The following is a 5,805-nucleotide window of genomic DNA, read 5'->3' as shown; positions in this document are numbered from 1 at the left end:
TAAAACTCTTCTTCTTGTTTCGGTTTTTCCTTGGGTTTGTGGACTTTCTGTAGCTTATGGGATGTTAATAAGGGTCTGGTCTTGGCCTTGTTCTGGTTGGAAGGGTAGTTTGGTCATTATTTTCCCCGATAATGCGAAAACGATGTTATAAGAGTCGTTCGTTAAGCGAATCGAGTCGTTTTTTAAACGTTGGTCCTCAGATGAAATTTCCAGCAGGCTTCTGGATATTTTTTATATTTTTAAAATTGTTGAATCGAGTCGTTACCGATAAGTCAAAGTTCGGGATTGTCTGGGTAATTATTGAGTTGAATCGTGTGTGGTCGATTTGAGGAAAGTCGAGGGCAGTTTGAAAACTTCCCAAAACAATTCCATATCATGTTAAATGTTGTTTTTAGAAGTTTTAAAGTGTATTCATGATATATGATATTTTGATAAGCTTTAATATATCTGCATATTTATGTTATTTTTAGCAGTCTCGATGTACCGGAATGTTATAAGCCATTTTTGTTGTGTTTTAAAGAATACGGAAAGTTATACATTTTTTTGTGATATGATAAAGGAAAGGAAATTATTTTTGAGTAATGTGAATTAATCGTGACTTAAAATTTGTAATGCCATAGATTTTTTCTTTTAATCTGAGATTATTGATTATGAATTGATGTGATTATAGACGGACCACGCCGAGACCAGATTGGGTAAAGCATATGATTTATGTAATATTCGGACAGAACGTCTGGCGCTCGAGCGGTAGAAAATGAAAGCCCGAGCGCCAGTGTTCAACAAGTATAGTGCTCGGACAGAACATCTGGTGCCCGAGCGGTAGAATATGACCGGTCGAGCGCCAGTGCACCACAAGCCGAGTACCCGGACAGAACGTTCCGCGCCCGAGCGGTAAATTGTAACCGCCCGAGCGCCGCCTGAAATACAACAAAAATAAGCCACGTATCTTTACCATGCAAGTGGATGTATATATATAAAACTTTCATTCCTTCATAATTCAGCAAGGGAAACGAGAAAGGCTCAGAGAATTGGCCAAGTTTCTTGAATCGTAGATATGCAATTTTTGCAAGATCCGTCCGTCTAAATTTCAATCCGACTTCACTACTGTGTTCCTATCGACAAAAACTTCAATTTGACGTAAGTTTTGTTATGTTTCGATATGATTTGAAAATATGAGATGGAAGAAATCCTAATATGACTGATATTATCTGTTCCTGAGATTTTTGTCATCGTATAATTGAAATCAGATCGAAGAACAGACACGACATGAAATTGTTATGATTTTCAGAATTGATTGATTGAGATTATACAGATTTGATATCAGATTCTGTTGTTGATCGATTATGAGTTATTGAGATTGATATCTGCTGATATTGTATTGCTGGGTATATTGAGATTGTGCCGTTATGCTGTTGAAACAGAATTAGATTGAGTTCTGATTATATCCAGTAGTGATTGAGTTGTATATTGATATTGTACTCCTCAATATTGTCATTGCCAGATTGAGTATTGACAGATTCAAATTCGAGACTTCGACTTCGTCAGATCTACGAAAAGAAATGTATAAATCAATGTTGAACCGGGAAGATACGACTCGAGTTTGATTTAACTTGAGTTTCCCAAAACCACATACTTTATTTATTGCATTGATGTTTGCAATTCATGAAATTGATATGCTTAGTCTATTGATTTATTGTAAAGCATGTATAGAGTTTGGGCAGATGTGCCTAGTCTTTGGCAGAGCCGCCAAGACACTGGCCTTTTGGTGTATCCATGTTGCTTAGAAGTAGATCGACTTATATCGCTGAGATTCGATACAAAATGCCAAAGTCTGAGTTAGACTGGGATCCTTAGATTATAGAAGAGTCGAGTTTGAGATTATGAGTCACGAGTTTGATTTACAGTTTTATATCGATTCATGTCTTTCAGATTGTGATACATGTTATTGATATTTGTTTCATGCTTTTATATATGTTTATATGATTGCATGTATTCATTGTTTATATTGGGAATATATTTCTCACCGGAGTTTTTTGGCTGTTGTTGTGTTTGTATGTGTGCATGACAACAGGTGGGACATGATCAGGGTCGAGAAGAGGATGAGAGATCAAGATTAGCGTGGAGATCCGGACTTAGAAGTGGATTGGCTTTCAACACTTGATGTATAGTTGTTGAACCCTAGTTTGAGATGAATGTATTTGTACAAGACTTGTACTTACTGTTGATATGTATATCAGATTGATTATCTTATGTTCCGCACTTATGTATTTAAAAAAAAAATTTAGACCCAGATTAATGAATTGATTTTAAGGATGATAAAGAAGAAGAATTAGGTTCGGGTCCCCACAGCAGGTGGTATCAGAGCAGTAGGTTTCTTAGACTGAGATAGAAGTTAATGAGCAGGATAGATTGAGTTTTCTTTCCTGCTTTTATGTGCTAGCATGACAGCATGTTTTACTGCTTTAATACATGTTTACCTGATTATCTGATTTGATTGAAAACATGTGTTGTTGATAATGAATCAGAACCGATTCTGGATCAGCAGTAAGATGATCAGAGGAGGACTAAAACAGATTTGTTGTATTTGGTTGCTAACCATTTTGATGATCAGATATGCCTCCTCGAAGAATCCAAGAACAGGGTAGTACCTCGACTAATCCGATGGATGTCACAGCAACTCCGATGGAAACCTTACTGAAGAGATTTCAGTCTTTTAAACCACCAACTTTGAAGGGCACAGAGAATTTTGTTGAGTGTGAGAGTTGGCTGGATGACATTGAGATGCTGTTTGATTCCTTGGATTATACAGACGAGCGCAGAGTTAGATTGATTGGGCACCAGTTGCATGATGTTGCGAAGAATTTGAGGCTCACGACGAAGAGGGCTTTGGAGCATCGAGGTACAGTGATTACTTGGAAAATCTTTAAGGCGGAGTTTTATCAAAGATTTTTCCTAGTATCGTACAGGATAGACAAGGGGGCAGAGTTTGCTAATCTGAGACAGAGTCAGTTGAACATTGAAGAATATGTGGGGACCCGGATGCTAATCATATTCTTAATCATCATTGGGACAAATTAATCAATTATAATAAACATGGTCTAATTTTTTTTCTTTTTAAAATACAGTATTAAATGCGAAACGTAATGGCATACATTCTAATATACATGTCAGTATTAAAGTACAAGTCTTGTACTATATACAATCATTCAAACTAAGGTTTAACGACTACAAATCAAGTGTTTAAACCCTATCTCTAATCAAAGTCCGTAGTCTCCACTCTAATCACGATCTCTCTTCATCTCCTCGACCCTGAACCTGTCCCACCTGTTGTCATGCACACATACAAACACGACAACAGCCGGATAACTCCGGTGGGATATATATCCCGATATAAACAATGTAAGCATGCAGTCATATAAAAGCATATATAAAAGCCTGAAACACATATCAATAACATGCATCAAATCTGCAAAACATGTATCAATACAATCTATAAATCACACTCTGTGACTCCTAGACTCTGACTCGACTCATCCTAATCTAGGGATCCCGATCTGAATAAGAACACAACGTTCTCCCATTTACTTTACCCCAGCTAGATGGTGGTACGTTCTTAGTCCCAGACTTTGGCTGTCTATATTGAAGATCTGCGATAGGAGTCGGTCTTCTCCTCAGTCTATCGATATATATCCAAAAGTCCAGTGACTTGGTGGTTCTGCCATAGACTAGGCGGATCTGCCCAACTGTAACTCATGCTTTGCTATAAATCAATAGAATAAGCATATCAATATTAAGCATTGCAAATATCAAATGCAATAATCATTCAGTATGTGATTTTGGGAAACTCAAGTCAAATCTAACTCGAGTTGTGCAATCCCGCATCAACATTAATTTGTACCGTTCTTTATATCAATCTGATTCTTTCGAAGTCTCAGATTCAATGCCTGTCAATACTCAATCTGGCAAGGACAATAAAGAGGAATACAATATCAATACCTCTCTTAAGCAATACTGGATATAATCATAACTGAATCAAATTCTGTTTCAACAGCATAACTGTACAATCTCAATATACCCATCAGTACAAATCAATACATATCAATTCCTGCAACTCATGGTCAATAAAGATACACATCGGATATCATATCTCAACCCAATCAACTCTGAAATTCATAACAATTCTATAATCAGTCTATTTTTCAATTTGTCTTCAATTCTACGATGTCTAACATATCAAAAACACTATATATGAATCATATCCGATTCTGACAACATCATAATTTCAAGACATATCAAAACGTAGTAAAACTTACGTCCAATTGTAGCCTGCGTTGATAGGAACACAGTACTGAAGTCGGATTCAAAATCAGACGGCTGGATTTAACGTGAATCACAAATCTTTACTTTAAAGAAACTTAAGCATTCCTCGGCTATTCTCTCTGTTTCTTTCTGAATTCTAAAGGTTTAAGCCTTAACATATATATATATATATATAAATATATATATTGCATGTCAAGGGCAAATGGCTTACCCTAAGAGCAACAAGTCTCGCGCATATGCGCGACTCTCTTCGGCGCATATGCGCGAGACATAATGTCTTGGCGCGTCTGTCTCATGGTAGCTCGCGCATATGCGCGCCCTCATTCGGCGCATATGCGCGAGGCCCTTTTCCATTCTTCACAACTCTCGGGTACCCTCGCGCATGTGCGCCGATCCCTGTCACGCATATGCGCGAGGTGTTCTACCCATTCCGTGCACATGCGCCCGGTCTGGTCGCGCATATGTGCAAGGCTCAATCCTCGCACAAAATTCCAGCTTCTTTCCGGCTCCCCCGGTCTGATCTGTTCTGTCTATAATCACATCAATTAATCAACGAATCATTTCAGATTAACTACACATCAAATCTCGGGCATTACAGAATATGTGGCCAAGTTCTCTACCTTGCTACGATTTGCTCCACATGTTGTTGAGACGATGAAGCTGTTGCTGATCAGTTCATTAATGGGCTGAATCATGAGATCTTTACATTGGTAAACACTGGGAGACCGAACAACTTTGCTGATGCCCTGAAAAGAGCAAAAAGAGCTGAAGCTGTCCTGATTAGGCAGAAAGAAGCTTCGTATGTTCCTGCAACACCGAGACCACAGCAACCACCTTCTACTCAATTTCAGCAACCCCTCTCCCAGATTTGATAGCAGCAGTAGCAGTGGTGGCAAGAAAGATCAGTTGAAAGCCAGAGGAAAACAGTTCAAGAGGCCTAGTAGTAGTTCATCTAGCTCCAGTGGTTCACGACCGAGCCAGATTAGTACATGGGTCTATTGCAGAACTTGTGGAGGAAGACATCCCACAGGGCAATGTCAAGGAGTATCTGGTAGTTGCAACATCTGGAGACAGCATGGACATTTTGCTAGAGTGTGTCCACAGAGAGGTTCCCAGAGATCCCAGGGAGCAGAATCATCTGGATCAGTGGCTCAGACCGATAGACGAGCATCTGCTGTTCACTCCTTCCAGCCACCATTTACTACTCAGTCATAGCAGAGGCCACGAGGAAGCCAGACTGTTAGCCAGCCTCCCAGACAGTAGGCCAAAGTATTTTCTTTGTCTGAAGAGCAGGCACAGGAAGCACTAGATGATGTTGTTGCAGGTAACAGTTCTTTATGTGGTTATCCTGCTTATGTATTAATTGATACGGGTGCATCCCACATTTTTATTTTTGAAAGAGTTTCATTGATTCATGCATTGCCTATTGAGTCATTATTTGTTGTAGTATCTGTCTCTTCTCCTTTGGGGAAAGGTTTGATATCA

The sequence above is a fragment of the Primulina tabacum genome, chromosome 1 (assembly GCF_025594145.1).
Source record: "Primulina tabacum isolate GXHZ01 chromosome 1, ASM2559414v2, whole genome shotgun sequence".
Classification (NCBI taxonomy): domain Eukaryota; kingdom Viridiplantae; phylum Streptophyta; class Magnoliopsida; order Lamiales; family Gesneriaceae; genus Primulina; species Primulina tabacum.
The sequence above is the reverse complement of the archived record's forward strand: the minus strand, read 5'-3'. Positions refer to the sequence as shown.